Source organism: Chinchilla lanigera, unplaced genomic scaffold (assembly GCF_000276665.1).
Source record: "Chinchilla lanigera isolate Chin_1 unplaced genomic scaffold, ChiLan1.0 scaffold00167, whole genome shotgun sequence".
NCBI classification, from domain to species: Eukaryota; Metazoa; Chordata; class Mammalia; order Rodentia; family Chinchillidae; genus Chinchilla; species Chinchilla lanigera.
The window spans coordinates 731,751-743,016 of record NW_004955568.1 but is presented as its reverse complement, the minus strand read 5'-3'; positions in this window follow the sequence as shown (position 1 = coordinate 743,016).

Here is an 11,266-nt window from a genome sequence, read left to right as displayed (position 1 = left end):
AACTAATCTGGTGGAAGAAATTTCAAGGCAGTTGAATGTTGAGGCGGCAACATGGCTATTGTTGGGGGATTTTAGCCACATCTATGTTGAGGATCAAGAATAAAGAGCCCAGTAGGATGATTTAAAACGCTGTTTGTCCAGGTAGGAAGCCCCAGTAAAGCTGTGGATTGCAAATACAGAGCTGAGGCAATCTCAATTGCTGAGAAAGAACCAGAGAATATAAAAGATGGCAAGAGGGCACACAAGAAGCAGCAAGTCCCCAGCCATTGTAGCCTCAAAACTGCAAAAGTGAAAGATTTGCTTTGAGGAGAAAGCCGCAGAGTGCCATGTTCCAGAATGGCAGTGACCACACCAGGTTCCACAATGGTAGCAGCATAGAAAATTTGTTCCTCAGAATTGGATTCTGAGTGCCCAGCAATCCAGGCACTCAACTTCTACAGCCAAGAAAGAAGAAAGCCTGGCTACTGCTCCAGCTGACAGCAGACCTTGGCATCATCCACATGGTGCAGGTTTTAGATGCATGCATAATGCAAGAGTTATGAGGTTAAAAAGCTTGCACTTTGATTTCAGAAAGCCTGGGAGACCAGGCAGTGTGCCCCTGGGAGGGCAATGTGTGAAGCTATGAGTGAGAAGCCTAAAGTGCAGTGGAGACCCCAAAAGTTTGGAAAAGCCAGGAATGTGAACCATCTAGGAAAGCTGCAAGGAGGGAGCAAAGCTGGCCTAATAGAGAAGTTGTGGGGGCTGAAACCACCAGAAGTGCCATAGGGATGGAGTCATTTGAGCCCTTTGGAGCTCACAGTGTGCCATAGATTGCTTCTGATGCTGGACATGGAACTATAGGACTTAATGTTTGCCCTGCTGGATTTTGGACTTGCTTTGGTCCCAATCCTTTGCATTCCACTGTTTATAACTTTTGGAATGGAAATGTTTATCTTGTGCCATTGAATGTTGGAAATGTTTAATTTTATTTTCATTTGTAGCAGGGAGTTGCAGCTAAGAGTTTGCCTTAAATATCAGAGAAGACTTGGGACTTGGACTTTTCAGCAATACTGAAACTGTTAGGACTTTGGCAACTCTTAGAGATGGACTAAATGCCTTTTGCATAAAGGGATGTGCATTAGTCTTTGGGAGACCAGAGAGGGAATGTTATGGTTCTAATGTAAAATAATGTTGATAGAATTAATACTGGTTAAGTATTGTTAAACCTGTGTTATAATGTTCAAGTTGTGAAATGTTAAAAATATGCATGTCTTTGTATCTGGAGACCAATTTAAAGAAAAGTGTCTGGTTGACAAGTTGACAAGGGGAGGGTTGTAATGGTTGATACATTGTATCAATTTGAGAAGTTCAGAAGTTTAAGTGACTCAGTAGGGAGCCAGGGTCCTTACTTTGTAAACATCCTCATCCTATGCAAGAGGAAGACAGGGAGATGGTGTGAGTTCTGCACCCAATGTAAATAGTAGCCTGCTTACAATAGAAGGGAGGAAAGGACACTTGCCCCCCTCTTTTGCTCTCGTTGCTTTTGCTGTCTTCTACCACCCTGCCCTGGAGCCAGCTGATTATGGACTGAAATCTTCACAAACTGTGAGCTAAATAAACCTTTCCTTCATTAATTTTGGATGTTTGTATTTTGTTCCAGCAATGAAAGAAAAATAACTAAGATACATACTTAATGGAATGTGAGCTTCACACCTGAATCTAAACTTCTTCATGAACTGGAAGGTTCTAAATATACTCCAGTGGGGGAAGAGGGGTCCTTTTGGAACATCGCATTTTGCCTCTGCTTTTCTCCATGTGCCAGCCCATGGATGCAATTTTTAGTCTTATTGTATGTCCTGATATGATTAAAAACTGAATCCTGTTTGCTGTGGATTCAGCTGCCCTCATCCCCACTGACATAGTAAAACTCTAACCTCCAGTGTACCTGTATTAGATAATTAAAATTAAATGAGGTCATAAGCATAGGGTAGGGCTGGGGATTTAGCTCAGCAGCACAGCACCTGCCTGGCAAGTGCAAGGTCGTGAGTTCGATTCCTGGTACCAGAAAACAACAACAACAACAAAAAATCTTAGCATGGGGTACTAATCCAATAGGATTGATGATTTTATAAGAGGAAGAAAGATATCTTGCCATGACCATACACTGAGAAAAGACCATTGTAAGTATATCGGTAAAAGTGAGCATCTGTAAACCAGAGAGAGAAGCCTTCCCAGAGGCTGACGACCATAACTGCAGACTTCCATCTTACAGCACTATAGGTAAATACATTTCTATTGTTTATGCCACCCAGCTGATGATATTTAGTTAAGGCAGCACAAACAGATTAAGACTTTGATTTAATATAGTGTCCATAAAGCAGTGGGTACATCAGACAATATGGTTTTGGAACCTGTGTAATGAGATATAACTGGAATGGTTGAGAATTTTTCCTAATAATTCAATAAAAACATGGTATAGTTCAGTGCGGAAAGGTCCTGGTATTGGAGCAGCTTCAGCAGTCTTGGTAATTTTTATCACATCACAGCACCATCAAGGGCAATGGAATACAGACATCTGGGTGCCAAAACCTCTCTACAATAGTAGAAAAGGCAGCAGCTTTAGTCCACCCTTGTGCTAATAGATGAGGCAACATTGGCACAGACTTGGCAGGCATGGTGAGTGTATGATCAAGATACCAAAGATAACTGAGCTCAGGCTTTTCACTAGTGAGTCAGCATATGTTGTGTAGTCAGCCTGCACATGCACAATGAGTATGTAAACAAGTAGTCTGTATTATATAAGTTTTGGGGAACTTGCTGACTTGGTGTGATATTGTAAATAAGAATGGAACTGCAGCGTTGTGTCCCATGCCACTGAGATGGTAAGGCATATCAAACATTTCCACAGCCCCACATCTTTTCATTGGTTACCTTATTCTCAAGTGAATCTTCCCAGCCTAGACTTGTAGCTGAACAGTGAGCATCCTGTTTGGTCTGTATGAGCAATAGTAATGGCTTGTCCTGCCAAGGTGTGGGAGATGTGTTGGCAGTAGATCTCTATAGAAAGCCAGAGCAGGTAAGGTTGGGAAAATGACAGATTCCATGTCTAGAGGAAAGTGCTCCTTGTCAGCATATGTGGAACAACTCTTCAGGAGTTCTGTGAGTATTTTCCAGATACATACTACATGGTAGTGATGGTGAGCTTCAGTTTAAAAAGAAAGCTCAGAAGTCCTGAAACCATACTCTGGAGACAGAGAAGGGAGGAGTAACAACATTTGCAACTTATTTTGACCCTGATTGTACTACTAGGCAGGGATAGCTTAAGAAACAAGCCCTCCTTTCACCAAATTGTCTTCAGAGAGTTACATTTCATATTATCCAAATCTTACTTGTGAGATTAGATAAGAAATAATAATATTCACTATTTAATTTCCAGTGGTGAGCACAGTGCCTGGCTCATAGTTAAGTACTGCATACTTGCTTGCCAAATGAAATTATAGGATATGTGTGGTGAGGGACATTGCCCATTACATTGCTTACTGCTTCCTATAGAAATCTTATTCTGGGAAATTTGGTTTAGAGCAAAGCATTAGCTTTACAACAGGTATTAAAAAGTGTGAAATTTAATTTTCCTTCAGTTTTGCCTTGCTTTCCAGGAAGCTTGGAGTCAAATTTTCAGCTAAGTGATAGCAAGTGGAACTTAATGGAGGACAAAGGCAATTATGCAAACTATGGAAAGCTGAGGAATAAGATGGCAGGTTGAGGGGAGAGAAGGAAGCAATAGAAACAAGAACAGGACAGATCGACAACAACAAAGCAAGTAGGAACCATGTTTACACTCATATAAAAACTAGAACAATCAAGAAAAGACAAAATAAAACATAAACAAAACCAAGAAAAGAAAAAAAATTTTTAAATGTGCACTTCAAGGCATGCCTCTACTGTCACCGATAGACATTGTGGACAAACAGAGTCCAGATCCATACTGATTAATCCCAGAAAGCCAGCTATAGATTTCTGGCTGGGTAGTGGATGGTCCCAGCCTGGTTATACCTTTTGTTCCACTGAAGGTCAGCCTGGTTTTTGGCTATGAGACTGTGTCTCTTGCTGGTTTGAACTCAGTTCCCTGACCTCCTGCCAACTTGAACTCAGCAGCCTCTCCCTGACACTGAGAACTGCTAGATGCAGCTGATCTTCAGCTGTACTGAGGTGTGACCTCAGTTGGTCCCTCTTCAAAATGGCTACCAGCCAATTGTTCTCTCCTGGAGGATGTCTGAACCCAAATAACTCACCTCATCTGCTCCATTCTACTGGTGCATTTCTCTATGGAGGCTTCTCAGGTTGCCAGTAGTCACCATGCATCTGCAGGTTTGAGCTTCCACTCCCATGCAGTGAGTCTGGGCTCAGGGAAACAGTGCTACCTGCTACCTCCTCCTTCTTAGTTGAAGTCTCTCTCTTCACTCTCCCCATGGGCTTCAATTCTTACTTCAGATCCTTCTTGGATCCCAGCTGCTTATCTTTCTCACATTGCTGTATTCCTGTGTCTAGCTCCAAATCTCTGCTGCTCACCATGCCACCTACTACGAAGCCAAGACCTTGTCTCTAAAGTAAAGGAAAAAGGCTGTGATTGTTGTTTGTTGTTAGAGTAATTACCTAATGTGTGAATCCCTGGTCTCAATCCCCATTACTGCTATTTTAAAAAAACAAAGAAAGAAAAAGAAAAGGAAGAGGAAAGATAAACCTTGAATAGCAGAAATATTACCTTTCATTAAGGGTCAGAAAGAGCATCTTTCCTATTAAAATAGAAAAGAATAAAGATAGATTTGAAACAGATCTTGTTAGAAGTTTGTAGTTTCACCTCCAATATTTCCCCCAGTGTTAGCTCCAAAAAAGTTGGAAAAGAGAAAAACCATCAATAATGATAATTGAATGGTGAGTTCTTTTCATATACCTAGCACACTATGTGCCATTTAATCCCTATAGGAACTCGGGTCCTAAGTCCTATGGTCCTATCAGCATTTCATTAAAAAATTGAAGTTAGAAAACTTACAAGTAACTTGCAAAAGGGTGCACAGTTCTTAAGTACCTGGGTAATTTAGACTTCAAAGCCTATTTGTTTAACATCTGACCCCATACTATGAGCTGCAGATATTATACTGCAAAAATTCTCTTGAGAAGGAGGTAGTAATTTATATGATAGCATGGATAATGCCTCTGTGGTGGTGAAGCTTAATTGTGTCAACATGATTGACTGGGGAACCCATAGGGATTGGTAAAGCACACTTCCAGGTATGTCTGCATGCATCAGGGATCTTGGGTGCTGTATGTGCTCACTAGCTCCTTCCTTTCTGTTGCTATTCCCCTTCTTGGCTTCTGCACTGCTGTGAACTAAGAATCCTTGCTCTACCATGCTCTTCTGTGTTGATGTTTCTGCTGTGGAGCCAGCCAATCATAAGCTAAATCCTCTGAAACTGTGAGCCAAATTAAACCTCACTTCTTTAAATTGTAAATATTGGGTATTTTATCTTAGTAACAGGAAAGCTAAAATATCCTTAAGTCTTTTGTTGCTATAAGAAAATACAAAGACTAGAAATTTATGTGGCTCATGGTTCTAGAGGCTGAAAAACCCAAGAGCATGGCATAAGTATTTTCTTGGCATCTGGTAAGGGCTGTCTTGCTGCGCCTTAACATGGCAGAGGGCACACCAGATGAGAAGAGTTTAGATAAAGAATGTCCCCCGCAAAGTCCTCATGCACTTATAGGCAGAGATTTTGGAAGATGATTGAATTATAAAGTTGCTTGCGATAGCTGATTTGCTGTTAGGAGGTGGGACCTGTTTGGAAGAAGTGGATCAAAGGGGCATGATCTGGAAGGATACGGCTCACTTTCTGTCTCCTCCCTGTGCTCTCTGCTTCGTGGCCACCACAACATGAGAAGCTTTCCCTCCACTGCCCCTCTGCCATGCTATTCTGCCTTGGAGTCAACCAATGAGGACTATAATAGTGGACCGAAATAAAACTCTCCTTCTTTAAATTGTGGATGTCAGGTATTGTATTTCAGTGAGAGAGACAGAGATAGAGATAGGGAGAGGGGGAGGGAGAAAGAAAAAGGAGGAGGAAGGGGAGGAGGAGAACACTTTATAATAAAGCTATTCCCATGATAGCTAACCTGTTGCCATGAGAACAATCTTAAATACTCCTATTAGGCCCCACTTTCCAATACTGTGGGAATTAAAGTTCCAGTACATGAACTTTCAGGGGATACCTAAAACCATAGCAACTTCTCTTACATATAAGATTGAAACTTTGTCCTTTATAAACTCTCGCCATTGAGACTCTCCCTAATACTCTCTCAATTCTGATGGATGGCTTTCAAGCTGATTTTTCTCTTTTTCAAAAATTTTTTTATTTTAAAGAGAGTAGCAAATGAGAAACAAACAAAGAAATAGAACAGTACCAGCATACCAGTATCACAAACATAAACAAATCAGAGCAAGAACATTCAAAGTGATACAGAGGCTCAAGACAAAATAATATGAATCAGTAGTGGTTGTTACATTACATATCGCTATCCTCAAATACATTGCTCAGATTACCAGATGTAAGAATGAAAGATTGCTCAAACCATTAAAGAGAATAAGAAAATAATTCTTTGGTAAAACAGTAGAGATAATACAGAGTATCACTAGACAAGATGCGGAGTTCACCATTGTAATGCCAGTGCATATTGTTACCTTCAGATCAGTTGCTCAGACCACCAGACACAAGCATGCAAAGTCGATCAGAACATAAAAGATTGTAAGCATTAACTGTTCATTTCAATGCACCATCAGACATCAGCAACACAGTTATCACAGCTATTCATATATGTATTTATGTTTTGCCTTCCTTCTTTTTTCTTCTTTCCCTCATCTCAGTTGTTCCTTCCTTTGAGCAATTTCTTTCCCTTTCCTATCATCTATTGTACGTTTTGAGTTTTACCTAGTCTTTCAGGTTCCTACACCAAAGAGACAATATGATGTTTACCCATCTGGATCTGATTTATTTCACTTATGAGTATGGTCTCTAGTTGCATTCATTTACCTACAATAGCCTCGAGTTTATCTCTTTTAATAGCTGAGTAATACTCCATTGTATAAAAATTCCACATCTTTTTTATCCATTCCTCAGCATCTGGGTTGTTTCCAAGATTTAGCTATAACAAATTGTGCTGCTGTAAACATGGGTGCACATATATCACTGTGGTATGACATCTTTAATTCTTCTGAGAAAATACCCCAAAGGGGAATAGCTGGGTCAAACGGGACTTCCAATCCTAGTTTTGTGAGGAATTTTCAAATTGATTTCCACAGTGGTTTCACCAATCTACACTCCCACCCACAGTGGAGTAGGGTTCCTTTCTCCCCACAGCCTCTCCAGCATTTGTTATGGGTTGACTCCTTGATGATAGCCATTCTTTCTGGGTTGAGATGGAATCTCAGTGTTGTTTTAATTTGCATTTCTTGAATGACTAATGATGTTGAACATTTTTTCATGCATTTATTCACCATTAGTATCTCTTCATTAGAGAAGTGTATATTCATCTCAGATTGATTTTTCTCTTGAGTATCATTTAGAATTCTTTTTATTTCAAGCGATAGAAAACCACTCAGGCTGGCTTAACAGGAAAAAAAGACAGAAGAATTTTTAGCTCCCATAATTGAAAAATTCAGAACTGCCTTCAGGCTTAACTGGATAGTAGCTGAGATAATATAGTTTTCTGATTTCTTTGGTAGCCTTCAACACCATCTCCCACTCTGTTGCCTTTACTTTCAGACTTTGATTGACCTCTGATGTGTTAAGAGTTCTTGGCAAAGCCCACATACATACCTTTGTCTAGTGTAGCATGTAAGCCCCTTCCTCTTGTCTCTGAATCTGGGAATCCTGTGTCACTGTTAGCCGAGACAGGCTTCTATCCATTCGGTCCATTACTTTCTTAATAAATTGCATACTTTGTTTAAAAAAAAAAAGGAAGGAATGCTGTTGGTATTTTGAATGGGATTTTATTAAATCTGTATATCATTTAGATTATATTAGCCATTTCAACTATATGGTTCTGTCTACCCAGATCTGTCCCATGATAGATAAATAGATAGATACATAGATAGATACATAGATAGATAGATAGATAGATATTTAAGTACATTTGTATTCTACTTATGTTTGTGAACTTTTGTATTTGAGAAGTACTAAATGTCTTCATTAGCAATATGTCTTTCTTATTGGGTGAGGTGGCACACCTTTGTAATCCCAGTACTTGAGAGGTTGAGGCAGGAGGATTGCCATAAATTTGAGACTAGCCTGGGCTACATAGTAAACTCAAGGTCAGCCTGAACTACATAACAAGACTCTGTCTCAAAAAAAAAAAAAAAAAAAAAAAGAAATATGACTTTCCTATGTTCATTCACCTCCAGAAATATGAATTTTAGCTGTCCATATATGAAAATGCATTCACAAAACTAAGGAAACCAGATAAGAGATTGTAGCACCTGATTATAGCACAGAAATAAGAATACAAACATTAATCTAAGTGGGGTGGTGCACACCAGTAATCCCATCACTTAGGAGGCTGAGACACAAGGATTGCAAGTTCAAGATTAGCCTGGACTACACAGTCTTGTAAAGAGAAAGAGGGAGGTGGAGGGGAAAGAGACAGAGAGAGAGAGAGAGAGAGAGAGAGAGAGAGAGAGAGAGAGAGAGAAAGAAAGAAAGAAAAGAAAAAGGAAGGGGCTGGGGATTTAGCTCAGCAGCAAAGCGCCTGCCTGGCAAGCGCAAGGTCGTGAGTTCGGTTCCTGGTACCGGAAAAAAAACAAAACAAACAAACAAAAAAAAAAAGAAAAAGGAGGAAAAGAAACATTGGTGAGTGTAGGATGGACAATCTTACATCTTTCCCAATCCTAGACAGAATAGTATGGAGACAGATAGCTTCTGCTTGTGAAAAGAGACATGAGCACCAAAAGTTTTCCTTTGATCCCAGCACTGGACCCATCCCCATAAAACCCAGCACTGGGCAGGCTCCCATATCAGCACCTACACCCTGAGCCTCCAGCTTTATCTCATTTCCAGACTGACTAGAGTGGTCCCTGGCTTCAGACCAGTCCCAACATCTGTCTGACCCCAGCAATTCTGAGTTTTGAGCCCACTTCAGTGATAGACCATCTCACAGACTGTCTGCATGCCCACCCTAAGACCAGACCAGCTTCAGTGGCTCCAGGCTCTAGATCTCCCTAATATTACGAGGTTGTTCCCTTGCCCTCATGCTTCAGGTCTACTCTAGTACCAGCTGATTCCCCTCATCCCTAATCATCAGACTAGCATCCAGCCTTGAGGCCAGCCGCTGCAGAGATAGTCTCCAGGCCCACTGACACTAATCCAGCCTTTGTAACCCCAGTTTCCAAGCCTCACCCAGTTTCTAGACCAGCACGCCTAACTCCAGGCTCTAGACCCACCCCACTGGCAGGGCAGCACTTTTGGCCCCAAATACAAGCCAACACTATATATATATAGGTGCAAGGTTTTCCCAGTGCCAGGCTGACCTCTGTGGGTCCATGTTCTAGGCTGGCCTCTGTAGCCTCACACAACAGTAAACTGAGGGTCCAGGTCTACTCCAGCAGATCTGAGATTTAGGTCCATCTAACTATATGCCAGTGTTGGGTTGGCCTCCACACACCTTGGCTCTAGAACTCCCCATTTAGACCTAGATTCCAGACCAGCTCCATTGCTCCCAAATTTAAACTAATCATTGAAACCTAACCTACAGGTCAGCACCTATATACCCAACCTCAGGGTCAGTCCCTCAAAATCCCAGACTCTAGGCCAGTGATGCAAACCTTTTAGAAATGAGTACCAAACTGCAACCCAAAACACACTTATTTATCACAAAGTCCCAACACTGTAATTAAATCTGAATATTGAGTTTTAGTTTAGAAAAAACAACTCATACATTTAAAAAAAAAAAGCAAATATCACAAGTGCCTTAGGTTCACCACTACTGTTCTAGGCCAACCCCCATTACTCCAGCTATCAGGCTTGAATACACAATCTCAAGATACAAAATAGTCCCTGCAGACTTAGGTTTTATGCCTTCCCTATCACTAGGCTAAACCCAGGATCCAGAGAACTTAGAACTCAGGCTTATTCAAATAGAGCCAGAACACAGACTCACATCAGTAGACCTATGTTCCAGGATTGCCCTCACTGACTGAGGAGCCAAGACTATCACTGTAAACCATGTTCCAGTCTAGATCCCTGGAGCTATGCCTACCCTCACCAACTCAAAATTCAGACATACCCTTGTGCCAGATCAGCCACTGTGTACCCAGTTTTCAAGTTAGCCTCTGTGGATGTAGAATCCAGGCCTGCTCTCACAGATCTAGGCTCTAGGCTCATATCTGCAAAGTCTAGTCAACAGGACCACCCCACTGGCCACTGGATCCATCCCCAACACTACAGATGTAGAAACCATGCCCACCACCTGCTGAGCCAACTGCCAGGTCATTTCAGCTAAAGACTCCAGCAGCAAGCTTGATTGTGGACTATGTCACATGGCCTACCCAGAGCCTCTGGACATACTAACAAATAAAGGCTTCCCCAAGCAAAGTCAGTCTGCAAAGAATGAAGTAAGTTCCTATTTTTTCAAAGAAGTAGACACTAACATATTACCACAAATAGCAAGAATCATCAGCGAAGCACATCAACACCAAAGACACAAAATAAATAACTAGTAACTCACCTTGAAGAAATGAAGCTATGCAAATTGCCTGAAAATTTAAAGTGATACTTTTAAAAAGTTGAGTGGACTTTAAGAAATTATAGAAAAACAGTCTGCTGAAGTCAACAAAATGATAAATGTCCAAAATGAGCAGTTTAACAGAGATGGAAATTATAGAAAAAGAAGGAAATTTTGGAGCCAAAAAATGAATTAAATGAAACATGCATAGAAACTATTAATAATAGAAATAATCAAGCAAAAGAAAGAATTGTGAACTCTGATGGTGTATACCTACAATCCCAGAAGTCAAGTGAGTCAGGAAGATTGCTGTGAGTTCAAGGCCAACCTTAACTACTTAGGGAGTTCAAAGTCAGCCTAGAATACATAGTGAGACCCTGTCTCAAAAAAACAAAACAAAAAATTATAAACTCAAAGACAGATTGTTTAAAAATACAAAAGAGTACAAATAATGAAAAGGCCTTATAAGATTGCTTTCCTCTTTCTTTTTCTTCTTTCTTTCTTTCTTTCTTTCTTTCTT